We start from the raw sequence: 13,594 nt of genomic DNA, 5'->3' as shown, positions 1-13,594 counted from the left end.
CACGCAAGTGTAGTTATGTCACAATAGGTACATTAATTCACAGTAGGTTATAATTACATATTAGGTACATTATTCACAATAGGTACATTTGTTTTGTGTTGCGTTTTTCTTTACGTGTTCTGAGCTCTGAGGCACGGATACATTCAAAAATCGAATAGGCCAAGTCTTCGGAGCAATGTCCCGGAGTCCCGGAGCGAAGACTCCCATACGGAAACTTGACAGCTAACTGAGTCTTCCCGCAATTCTCCCTCAGAGTATCGCGAGCTCCAAGTTCTCTTGATTAACCACCTCCGCTTGCCCAATCGACTTGAACAACATGTGAATGCCGAGGTCTCGAGCGAAGGCCAAAGTGAAACGGCAGCCCTCCCAAAAGCCTGAGATTCTGTGACGCTCAGCTGTATCAAACCACTAGAATGAGGAACGGAGAGATTCTTTTGTTGTCTTTCAATGAAGACGGAGGATTGAGCGGATTCTTCCAGAACACTTCACTGAAGAGCAGACAAAGAGACTGACTCACTGACTCTGACCATGCGGATTCTCGCTCGGTCCGTCCGTCTGCCCATCCTTCCGTCGGACAGATACACAGTTAGTTTAGCAGCCAGACGCGTCGCAGCCGCGCATTAATTCAACGAGCCGTTGCGTTAGCGTTGCGCCACTGCGAAATGAACGAAGTGCGAAAACCAACAACAATGACTCCGTGCTCCCGCGTTTGTTGAATTTGCTTGACGAGCGGCAAGGCCGGAGGGCTTGTGGGGTGTCAAGGAGAGGAAAACAAAAATGGTGACTTTTCTGGTCGCAGTACCGAGCTCGTACGAAGCGAGCCAGGGGAACGTTCGGTCTGTCTATATCGTTGCGCAAAGCTGAGCGTGCATTTTTCCGGGGGCTAGGGCTACCAGAAACCATTATCGGAGAGTTTCTCTCGTTTCGCGCTTTCTAATATCATGCATCCGCGAACGACCGCCATGGCTCAATCCTGAGGAAAATTCGAAATCACATTCTTCCTTCGCACTGCACAGTGTGATTGGACGCTCCAAGAAAATAATCGCCCGCTCCGGTTAGAATCTCGAGGAGAAACATTGCAGGGTCGGCCACGTTATGCGAGAGACGCAGTCGGAGACTTGGGCCCTTTGTGATGCCCGCTCCGAAAGCTCTCTCTCTGGAGAAATTCGCGACATCAGCTCCCGAGAGTCATACATGGGGGGTAACCGCCTGCCAAGTAGACCACCAAGCCACGATCCGTAGAGCACTCTGCCCGTTTTCGCCCTCTACCAGTGTAACTCACACTTTGGCGAGCGGTCGACCAAGCAACGATATGTCTCGGGAACTATTCAAGTGATCCTCCATCTCAGCAGGCCGAGCCCGCTCTGTGCCGCTGAAGCAGGTCTCGTCGTATAAGCCACGCTACCTGTTCTCTTACCCTTCCATTCTCTCAGAAAACCTCCAGAAGTGTTCGGCTGTCTGCAGGAGAAATATCACCCGAATCAAAGTCGAGAACGCTGGGAGTCGCCAACGCGGCAACATACATACATATTCTCCTGCACACCGTCGCGGCCGGCTTCCGTATCCTCCCAATCCCATCCCAGTCAGACGGCCAGCCGCGACCGGCAGTAATCTTCGAGAGGGAGCGTACACATAGGATTCTGACTTTATTGTGCAAGAATCCTCCAACGACGAAGGCGGTCCGAGAGGAACCCACGGAGGGAGAATTATCCGAGCGTTGTCCCCACCACATGACCTCGGAGCATGTCTGAGCGACCACTTTCGTTCGCCTGCAGACGAGCCCCAAATCTCCGGATGTGATGATATTTAGAAAAATGATAAAACGCCATTGTCTGGCCGGCTCCCGCGGGAAAAATGACGGTCGACGGGGAGAAACTCATCCAGACAGAGTTTGTCAAAAGACTTATGGCGGCTTTAAATCATCACACCGAGCGCCGGGAAGAAGGAACGAGAATCGAAGGGTTCATTCCGAATCAGTTTCAGATCGAGTGCTGGCGTGCCTGAGTGTGAGAAGCGCTCATCGTTTCCGAATGACCGCCAGGGAAAGAAACACCCGGGACGAGCGGAAGAGGAACGCCGGAGTTTTTCGTTACGCAGCGGAGATGGGACGTGATCTAGGCTCCAGGGAAATCCAAATGCTGCTGTCGGCGAAAACGAGATGACCTCATCTTGTCGCTCCTAGTCTGACGTCGCTGTCGAACTCGACTCAACTGGAGAATCAGTTTGGATTCCAGCGATGAGACGTTTAGGCCGTAGTCTTCATTCGGGTGACCCTTCTGAAATGTGAATTTCCGTCGCAAGTCTTCGTATCTCCGCTATCCTCCCACTTCCGGAGCTGTGCAAAGCTCCTGACGCGTCCAGTCAGATGCAAGCGTTGTGACAAGCGAGCACTATCTAAAATTGGGAACACAGCTCGGGAGAGAAGGTCTGGAATAGACGAGTCATTTCCTAAAGGACAACTTTCTCTACACTTTAGATGCCGAGTCGAGGACGTGCGAGAGCCAGCTCCTGGGCCCCAGTGTTCGTGAAGGGAGCGAGGTGATGAAGAAGGATGTCAGCCCGTCGAGCAGGAGGATCGTCCGTGCCCGGAATGTTGGAGCCGTCCCATAGGAAGCTCTGTTTGGCTGCCAGGCCTCTCGGGCTCTTCTGAATATATCCCGTTTCCTCGTCTTGACCTGAATCATTGTTCTCAGCGTGCGAGTTTAGACTCCACGGAGAATGATTCCATCCCGGAAATGTTAAAATGTCAAATATATGCTCTCTGTGGCTCCATCGACATAGGTTCCTCTTGAGGTGTTGTGCCGTCTCGCCGAAGCGGCAGCGCGATGAAGAGGAAGTTGCTAACAGGGGTCGCTCCCGACTGGAGGTCAATCTTATCAAGCGGGGATTTTCAGAAAATTCAGTGGGTGTTTTGCATAATGTGCACGATTCATGCGCCTGTCATCCGCAGATCTCGATCCGCAGCACGTCTTCCGATTCTACATACTATGTATAGTGTATCGAGTAAAGAATGACGGGACGTCTAGGAATGATCGTCATGGAGAACCTCTTTTTTAGGGTGTGGAAATTCGCGTAGATTAAGTAGTTCGAGGAGACGATAACTAGAAATCCTTCATCCAGACTCGTGGAACGTAAGTACATACATACATCTTTGTGCTGAATTCGCCTATGGTTTTACTCGGAGCGAGGTGAAATCCCTCAGGAATCCTGAGATCAAGACTGGATGATGAGGATGCGCATGCCCCGAGCAGAGCCCAGTTTGGGGGACAACAGAGTCCGAGCCGACTCACTCATCCGTTTTTCTGCACTATGCGACTGCTCCGCGGAGCAGCCCGTCTGAAATGATCGCTGAGCCAGTTGCGCCATGTGGTTTCTTAGCCAATATCGGGAAATCATCTGACGTTTCATTGCCGTTTGCTGGGCGAACGTGCAGCGTGACATACAGACCGACGCCGACCAATAGCTCGACGGTCAGACGCACGGACGAACGAGCTGGTGGTCAGTGATCCAGCGATTCCTAACGTCCACTCAGGCAGACGAACGATGCGGCGGTGGCCGAACCACCTCCAACACCACGACGGCGACGCCGACTCTGCAGCAACACTCGCGGAAACCGCACCAGCAGTCAGTCGAAAAATCGATGTTCGCCCCGATTCCGACTTATGGACATCTAGACAACTGGCTACGGCAGAAAATAAAACTGAACATTCTCGTTTCACTATGTGGATCGAGACGATAAATCTTTCGACGGATTACTCACAGCGATCGCCCCGTTAGCCGTTGATTGGCTTCATGATTTACTTCGGAACGGCATGAATCCGCGAAATGACAACACCCCAGTCCCTAGTCAAATGTGACGGCTCGAAGAGAGGCACAGCGGGCGCACACAGAATTTAAGAGAGGCTGATCCAGCTGGAATCGCAGTCGCTCGCGGTTCGCCTCACCGTCGTGGATGCAAGTTGAATGTTTCCCCCTGATGGAATTGATAATTGTTCGTTCCCGCTCCGACGATGCTTTTTCTGCGCCACGACGCCGACGCTGGTCAGGGATCCGAGGCTGCGGTCTCGCTGATATAGAGATTTTAGATGAGAAGCTGCGATCGACCAACGTAGGCCCTATGAGGCGTCTACGAGGACATGCTTCGGAAATTTCAAGAACCGGTCGAGCTTTCATTTCAAACCGACCCAAACAGATTTGACGAGTTTCTGCGCTTCGTGAAAAATCGGTGTATGGACTTTTGCCGAAGAATCGCTCACTTATCGTTATAATTCCTTGTCGCTCAGTAATTGGATGTCTGTTGAATGAAGTAAAACAAGCCGACCGGCCGAGTTTTCGTGGAAACCGCTGAAGCGTGGAAAGCTCTCAGCTCCACCATAAACTGTTCGGATGGAGGCTAAGAGCCAGTCGATGCTCGATGCTTTGATTCATTCGAACGGAAGCAGGAATAAGTCCCTTTGATTTATGCCTAAGGCCGACGAGGGAATCGGAACATTTTCTGTCGCGGCTAGCAAAAAACCAAATGGTTTCAGCTGCCAACAATGGGGGAATTTCTCGCTTGCGGACGTTGGAAGCTTTCCTGGGTGCATTCGGCAGTCGTTCATTTTACAAGGCGGCGCATCGTACGAATTCTGGGATGACTGACTGGTTTCGCTTTGAGGGGCTGTGAGAGATCGACACGTACCTACCTACATAATATGTATATGCTGCTTTCTCGTGGGGTACGCGAGGAGACCGGAATCTGGTCGAGAGCAACGCGTGGCCCAGGTCATCTATTCAAACGTCTCACGCCATTGGTTGTGAGCTAGCTCGCGTGTGAACGCGTCAGCGAGCGGGCAGCGGCTTCTCACTGCCTATTACCCAGACCGCGGGCTCGACGGGCGGACTTCTAACTCTGGATTGCCTACGGCCATTCTCTAGCACGAACATACTACATTCTACCATTCCGGATGTGCTCCGAGGGAGGGCCCGGGTGGCAAAAGGAGAAAGCTTAAAAAAGCTCCGAGAGCCCCAAAAAACAGCGTCCTTACCCGCGAACTAAGATAGAGAACCCGTGGAGCTTACCGTTTCAGTCTACATAGCAGTACCGACAGGGGGGCGAACGAGAAGGTAGAAGGCGGGCAAGTCGGCAGCCCGAGCAAACTGTCTGCTTCATTTGAGGGAAAGCTCTCCGAGAATACTTTTCTTGGTATTTTTTCCCGAAGGATTCGGGATTGTTGGAATGCAGGAGCGGCACCGAGCGCCGAATGGGAACATTGTTATCGAGGCCTCGGAGCTTTCTCATGGTGGCGTGGCATGTGTGAAACATTTTCTCTTCGACTGTTCGCGATTTCCTCCTATCCGCGGCCTAGAGTCCCGAGGAGTCGTGCTGCAGATCTTGGTCACCTTCCGCGATGGGAGCCACGACAGCTGAAGCACGTTACGGAACCGGAAGTTAGCGTTCTGGGAGAGAAATTGAGGGAGCAGTGAATAATAGCTCGGAATGCAGCAGAGACACCTCGCGAAGTAGTGAGTGGACCTAAATCCGCTTCGGAAACTCATCAGAGGAAAGCGCGGAGGAGGATACCGGTTGGTCACGCTGTCAGATGGGTTCAACTCGAGGGAGAACATGGAAAGATACGGCGGGAGCGGCGGAACGCATTAATCGAGGGGAGTCGGCTCGCTTCCCGGTAAAGGACCGTCTCTTCGTTCGAAGTTCGACAACTAGCCCCGCACTACGAGGGAGTTCCAATGATGCAGAGGCGCCTCAAAAGATCCTCGCTCGAAACTCAGATTCCCTTCACGGTTCCATTCGTAAAAACGGCCTTAAGGGTTCCAGAAGCAACGGCTCACGCCAGCGTTGGCTGCTCTGAGGAAACGCGACGAGAGGTCAGAGGGCGTAGATACTTCAAGCTGCTAGCGAGTAATTATTAAAGTGATGCGGAGGCGAGGCTACAAAGAGCTCCATTCAATCAAGGAAGTTCGAAACAATTCGACGCGTCTGCGCCGCGCGGCAGAATAAGCGATCGAGGTGAGATGGAGACTGGAACAAATCGGCTAACGAAATTTGATTTCAGTCGGAATCAATTGTGGGAGATGGCTCAGCAGAGAGAGCTCAAAGCACGGGGTGCTCCTGAAGTCATGATGGATAAAGGTGGAGCATCGTCAAAATTGTTCGGCTCAAGCTCAATTCTTTTCCCGGCTGCCCATTAGGTTGCATCGTGTCGTGGCATCAGACTGTTCAGTCGAGAATTCTACGACACTGGAAAATTCGCGGGGGCTCGACTTCTTGAGACGGAGCGCAGCGAGCCCCAATAAGCCCAACGATACCCAACGAGCGTTTCGGATCGATAGTAGAACCCGATCGTCAAAGAGCACGAAGTCAGCACTTAAACGTGCTTACATAATGGCAATCGGACGTAACGGTGGATCGCGGCCAGCATCGAACGGAGCGGGAACCCCGGGGGGAAAAAATCACCATATCTGCTTAGAGTCGTTCGCTTCAGCATCCGTAGAATCAAGGCAGACCTTTAGAATCAAGGTATTCGACTCCTCAGGCGACCAGGAATATCTTCTCGGCATCCTTCTCTTTAGGCTCACTCATGGATGGACAAGGGTTTGGATACTCGATCCAACCTCTGGAAGGGTGATAGACTGACTGGCAGGCGGTCGATTCCAGCGTCGCGTCGTCAGACTCCCGAGCCAAGGAAAGAAATGAGTGGACTTGTCGGACTGGACGAAGACGATGACGAGGCCGTCAATGCATCGCGACCCCCATCAGCGAGGCGGGCTGCCCCATATCTATTGGAGCCGATTTTTCCATCGCAATTGTGGAAAAATCCCCCTTGCCATGTCGGTTGAGCGATGCGGAAGCAGGACGAGTCCAGCCGCGAGCCAGGCCTCGCGCTCCGGGTTCCACAGGAATATCAGAGAACTAACTCTCCTTCCACAGGCTATCCCTGTATTTCTCCGTATTTGCATCCCCTGATTCATGGCCCGAAATGCTTTTAAGTTTTTTCCGGCCATCGACGAAGGAAAAATTATTCGGAGGAGCCGGCTGGAATACGCCCAAAGAGAGTCCGAATCTGCTCACATGATCCCCTTTCCTGCATTTCGTTTATAACTAGCACAGAATTATGATCTTGGGAAGAGCCTGACCGGTGAGAGTTGTTCGCGGACGGCATCGTCCGGACCGCTGCGCCGTTGGAGGGAGAACATGCTAGCTATGGCAGATATCAATAACACTACACCCGAGCAGTACTCGAAGTCTGACGCAGCTACCCTTCCGTGTGATGATCGCCTCCGACGACTCGCGCGGAGACGTGAGCTACGTAAACAAGTTAAATCTCACGGTCCAAACATTGTTTGGGGTGGGACAGCTCTACTCGCTCCATCGCTCTCTCACTAAACGGCGCGATCGGCATCGTGTTAGGTGCTCGAGCCCTCATTCAATGAATGCGTGGGGTCAGGTTTCAATCAGTACTCGCTGCGCGTGAGGGCTTCCCAGAAAATAGAGCCATCCGCTCTGACCGTGCAGAGGACGAGAATGCAAGTCGGGCGACTGGTCTCTCGAGCCCGGATTCCAACTTGGAGCGTCCAGACCAACGGACATAGAGAAACGGGCACACAAAGAAGCGGAGGAGGTCTCCAAGATCGCTACAGACCTCCAACGTCGAAACGACCACAAAGTTCTCCGTCGCGGTGGTCTCGTTCGGAGTCTCGCTTCGAGCCTTTACGCGAACGGTTGCAGACCGAAGACATAAGAAATCGCTCACAGTCACTAAACTCAAACGACTCCCTCCAACGAGTGCATCGCTGCATCAGATCATCCGCTCAGTCTGATAGCTCTCAGGATTCCCCGACCCATGGGTGTCCACATCCTTCCGTACCATATTCCATAGAAATTGTCGAATCATGATGGAAATATCTATTTCGCTCAGAAGGGCGGTTTGAAAAGAAAATAACATCAAAATGTTTCGGAGTTCACTGGGAGGGAGCTTCCTCGGAGGATCAGATAAGTTTCATTCGTGTTGCTAGTAAATCGCTACATTCGGTCCTAGATGAGAAGCATTCGATTCCATCAGCACAGAACGCTGCTCTGAAACGCTTCCATTTACTCACGAACACACCGACTCAGAAACGGTCTGGAACGTATCGAGTTCTTAAGTCGAAATTCGACTCTTTACTGGGGCTTGCTTCGCGTGGATGCGGACGAGTTATCCTCAGACAACTTAGTCGTCTTCACATAGGAATGTGGACGCTGATTCGATGGAGCTCAGAGCGCCCCGTGGACAGTCTTTCAGTTTTTTTCTACGACAAGTCGTAGCGATCAGCTTGAACATACCCACCCATGCTCACAAGAGCTTCTTACGGCTGTCGAGAGCATATCCGGATAGGCAAATGGATAGATTTCATTAGCGTGAACGCATACGACCGGTGTGTTCGGTCGTACTCGCATCTCACACAGTCTAACGTTGTCTCCTCGCAGACCGTGCCGAAGGAGCAAGTAGATTGATAAGGGCAACGCGTGAAAACGAACAACAGACGAGAGAAGAAGCGAGCGTAGTCGGGGCCAAATCTGAGAGGGATTTGCAAACAAGCCGAGCAAAGACACGTCAGAGTCGTCAACTACCCGGTCCGAGATTACGCGCGACGCTCCCAAACGAATCGGGACCTGGGACCGTCGTGAGGCCTCTAGCCCAGCATTCGTTCTCAGGGCACTCGACAGCGAATACAGTCTTTATTTCCATCGACGGGGGTCCGGATGTAGTTCACAATAGTTTTCATGATCGAATATGTCTGCCCGAGTTGTTCAAGCCGGGCTCGCAGCGATGCTCAGAGCGTTGTTTCCGAGGCATGCTCACTGCAGTCGGAATCTAGTTCCACGTTCATCCCTCCTCGCAGCTCGGAATACCCCTGATCCGCAAAAAACTCCCGCAAGCGACCCGAGTTCAGAAGCGGCATCGAGGAATAGTCCCCGCTTGTTCTGGTGTCCCGACTGGTCGAATTTTCTCAATGGCTCCGGCACATCACAGCGGTCAGGCGGCGCGCTTCGATCGAAAACGACTTGCCTGACAGGAACATTCGGAGCGCGGCATGGACTTCGATAGAAAATCTCAATCGTTAAGCAGATTCGAGGGACTGACGATGGCCCCTCCATACAAATGCTTAACGGGCGCTCCGTTCGGAACCGGCCTATTACCGCTAAACAGAAACAAACAATTGGACAACAATTATATCGCTCCGACCGCTTGCTTCGGGGGAACCGTTCAGCAGGAGAATTGAAATCTCCGGATCCATTTCATGCCGCTCCCGAGTGAAACGAGTTGTCGGAAGTCAACGTCTGAAACCTTCCCACCGCCATGTGACTCACCCGACCAAAGTACGGTACGTCACGATAGAGCGAACCGACTTTTCCTCTAAGTAGGTGAGGCTGCCCGTCATCCGCGGTCCGCTGAACTAAGAACTCTCAGAGTTCTTCCCAGTTTCTCAGTTCTCACCTGAGCTGGATCACCATCGGTAATGATCGCCGAAACGGTTTCTTCTGAATGTCGCCGAGGCTCGTTCCGATGGAACTTCGAGTGATTCGGAATCGCTCTCGGAGCACAATTAAAACACGACTGAGGGGGAGATATAAGCCGTCTTTCGATTCAGCTTCATCCTTCATCGCACCCGAAGCAGTGTCGGACTTCGCGGCAATATCCTCAATCTGACGGAGAAGCGAAGCTTGCCATCTACGGCGAAACGTTATCGGTAAGTGTCTGAGGGGATCGCAGTACTCGGGGAATCGCTTGCCCAACCGACTGTATAGGTATTGGTAATGGTATTCATTGATCTTCTAATGCCCTTCGAGCATATACAGTCACGAGATCCTGTTTCAGGGGCGATTTCTCAGCAGATCCTACGCGCTTTTCTTTCCCTTTCTTCCAGCAGTCTTCTAGAATGATGATTTGATGAGGGTCGTATACGCCAGGCTCATCCTTCGATGCGGCACTAACGGCTCGCGACTCGAAAGAAGATGCTGCGACATATTTTGAAGTGGGCGCATATCGCCATGACATACAGGTGTACGGAATGACGCCTTTGAGCATCCATAATCGGTAGCCCAGAGGGCCAAGGTTGGTGCGTTTGATGGACCGCGGACTATGATGTCGCGGGATGAATAGCCATGCGGGCCAACGTGGAAGCCGGCTTTAACTTGAATTTTTTCTAAAAATTGGAACGGTCGAAATCGACTGCTTCCGGGGTGTCCCTATGTGAGAAGCCTTGAGAAAGCTTTTTGTCTTGCTGCGAGCGGTGCAATTTCTCTTGATTTGATCCCGGGCTTCCGTGAACATCGTTCCCTTGCTAACGAGCATCGGTCGATCGTACCGTCGAAAAGACAGTCAGTCGGCGAGGGCGTCAATCCAAGTAAGGCTCGTCGTGAGTGCACGGCCCTCAGCGTGCTGGCTCAGTCTTCGGGAACTGAGAGCTCTTCGAGCTTTATGGGTGAATAACGAGTTCCCGCTATGTCAGTGCGGCATCACTCTCAGATCGGACTGGAGCCGCCTAATTGGAGTGAATATGCGCCAGGCCGACCCAATTCTCAGAGGCATTCCCAGGCGACCCCGGGGTGTGTTTCATCCACGGGGAAGCGGCCGATCGATCGCTCGTTCGTGGGTTCCTTCCTTTTCCGACTCGTTGTTTCCGACGCATGCGTACCTAACTGGAAATCGCAGCTCGATAGATGAGTGATTCCCATACGAGAATGAGTCTGTGGAAATGACGGAAGCTATCGGTCGGCTCGAATTTACGCTACGGATTTGATTCCACCAAGAGCTCCTCCGGCATCGGTTCCCGAGCCCCAGTAGACGGATCTTAGCATTTGAGCGTGCGCCGAGAGCCCAGGAGACGGTGAAGCACACGGTCAAGCGAAACCGCCGAGCCGTCCCCGACATTATGCCTCTCTGACAAGTTGCAACCCATCTTCTCTAGCGGAATGGCATGTCTCCAGCGAGGTATCGGGAGACCGCCGTTTCGGCCGCATCGGTGAGGACTCTCTTGTCGAGTCCCACGAGATTCCTCCATGGAATTATTAATTACGGGGCTTAATCCGGAGCAGAACGCGTCCGAATAAGCTCCTGTAGAGACTCAATTGGAAATGACGCGGAACAAGCATGCTCTTTAGGCTTGGCATCAGCACCCCCAGCTAAGATAAACTAGCGCAGCCACCAAATGTTCAGGGGTGGGAGAACCAGCAATGGCAAGTGTTCGCTGTTCTCGAGAATGCGGCGTGAAGCTCGGCCATCAGCTTCATCATCATGGCCGTCGTCCTCATCATCATCATTCTCTTCACCAACACCACCATCACTATCCTCTTTTTTCAGGGCCTCTGTCTCCTCATCTTCACGATGTTCTTCTTTTTTTTTTCGTTGGGTGATGATTGGTGCGGCGCGCTCGGTCCTCCTCCTCCTCCTCGCTAACAGCAGCAAAGGCATCAGCAACGACGGTGGCGGCTCCAGCGCCTCCTCTTCTTCTGAGCTGAAATGATGAAACGGAGAGCTCAGGTGAAGAAGGTGATTCTGGAGAAAATAGGTAGACGAAACTGTTTTTTTTCTGATGCTCGTCCCCGTCGCTCCGCGTGTCCGTTCGATCGCCTCCATCATATCTAGCTGACTGAGCTGCTGCTGCCGCCGCCGTCTCCAATCACGGTCGTGCTAAACTTATCCTTTTTCCGGGGAGGGACAGCATACCGAAGCGACCGATATGGGCATTGCTCGCACGCGGCAATACCACACCAACCTGATCGGAGTTCTCCATCGCCGCTATCGATTCTGAATCAGAAGCTATAATCTTTTCTCGGAAGGACAATCTCGGCGCTCTTCGAGAAGTTCCTCCCTCATCGGATATCCATACCCGTCAACTGGTCTCTTTTTTCGCAAATGAGGGCAACCTTTCGGGCGTTGTCATCGCCACCGACGTCATCGTTCTTGCTGTGGTTCTTGATCGAGCAACTCGCGAGGCGGCCAACAGCAAGTCAAATCGACGGCTGGACCGTCGGTCTGCCATCCGCAAAGCAGTCAAAAGGAGTCACTGGCTCACCAAAGGAGCGAACGAAGAGCTGCCACCTAAAGTGATGACGAGACCCGTCGTTTCAGTCAACAATCGACGGCGGTCAACGTCCATCGCTTCGGCTTTGCGTTGATGATGATTTGGGTGAAGATCTAGAGACACGATTCGAAGAGCAGCAGCTCAAGACGCCGCCGCCGTCAACACATAACACAACTCGTCTTAGCTGTCGTTGTCGCAATTGGATTCGAGGGAAATCCGCGCGAACAAGTAGAGAAGAGCGAATAAAGAAAAAATCGTCTTTCCGAGCATCCTACCGCTCGATTTTGATCGGTAGGTACATCTGTTTCTGGCTGCCAGCAGTCGAATTCTCTCAGTCAGTCAGACCGCATGCGTATTCGCTTATCCCGATCACTGATCAAGCGACGACCGGCCGGCGCGGCGAACGGACGGGCTGACTATTTGATTCGTCTATTGATTAGGTGAACGAGCGTTTCCTCGGCGTCCTCTGAGAAACCGCGGATTCAAGTCTACACACCGAACGACAAGATTCGACGAAGCAATTTAACACCTCAGCCCTCTGTGGAGATATGGAGCGTCAAGTACGTTTGAAGATAAGCGGGCTGCACACAGTGAGCGAAGATGCTTCGTGGAATCGTTTTCGGAGATAGTGCACCCAAGCGTTCGTCCGATTCCTCGCCCTCTTACGCATTCTCGATCATTTCGCCCAAGTCGTTTCTCCTTTTGACGCTCCGAGCGGATCGAGACTGCTCGCTTGTCGACGGAAGGTCTCCCCGAAAATATTGATTCGCCAACGGCTAGAGATCGGATAACGATGATCAAAGGGAGAAAGAATAATGTAAGTTTAAGACTCTGATCTGTTCCCCTATCCGACGCCAAGAACAGAAAGGAACGACAGTCGACGCAGCAGTGAGCGAGAGAAAGAGCACCCGACTACAGTGCTCGCTACGAATATCGGCGTGCGGACTGCCTGTAGGAGTGGCAGTCGGCAAATGGCGGTGGAGCGCTGCACTAGCGAGCCACCTCTCCAAGGGAAGCTTTGTATGTATATATATTTAGGAGGGAAGGAAGGAAGGTAGGCAGGCAGGCAGGCTGGAAGGTACGCAGAGCGGGAGATGGGTGATCAGACGAACGGTCGGTCCGTCGGTCGCTCGGTCGGTCGGGCGAGCGAGCGAACCAGCGAACAAACGGGTGAGGGTGAGGACGAAGGGTCGACGGAGGCCCAACTCCAGTGCTTGCTCCGCTTCACGACCCTCTCCCATTTGGTTGTTCTCTTTCTCGAAAGGGGAGGCCTCTCTCTCAGACCAGGAGAGGATTTCAGGCTATGCTGCCAGCTACGGCTGCTCTTACCATCATTTTTCGACCAAGTTTCGTGGGCTGATGCCGGACGATTTTTTTTCTACGGGACGCTTGAAAAGCTTCTTACGAAAGATCAATCGGTGGTACGATTTATCTTTGTATCAACACACCGGCCAGCCACCAACCCAGCTCTCTGGTCGATGATTGTTCGTTCATCGTCGTGGTGGTCGTATTTCCCTAATTCGTTCCC

This window comes from Galendromus occidentalis, unplaced genomic scaffold (assembly GCF_000255335.2).
Source record: "Galendromus occidentalis unplaced genomic scaffold, Mocc_1.1 scf7180000077266, whole genome shotgun sequence".
Lineage (NCBI taxonomy): Eukaryota > Metazoa > Arthropoda > Arachnida > Mesostigmata > Phytoseiidae > Galendromus > Galendromus occidentalis.
Note: the sequence above shows the minus strand (reverse complement) of the source record.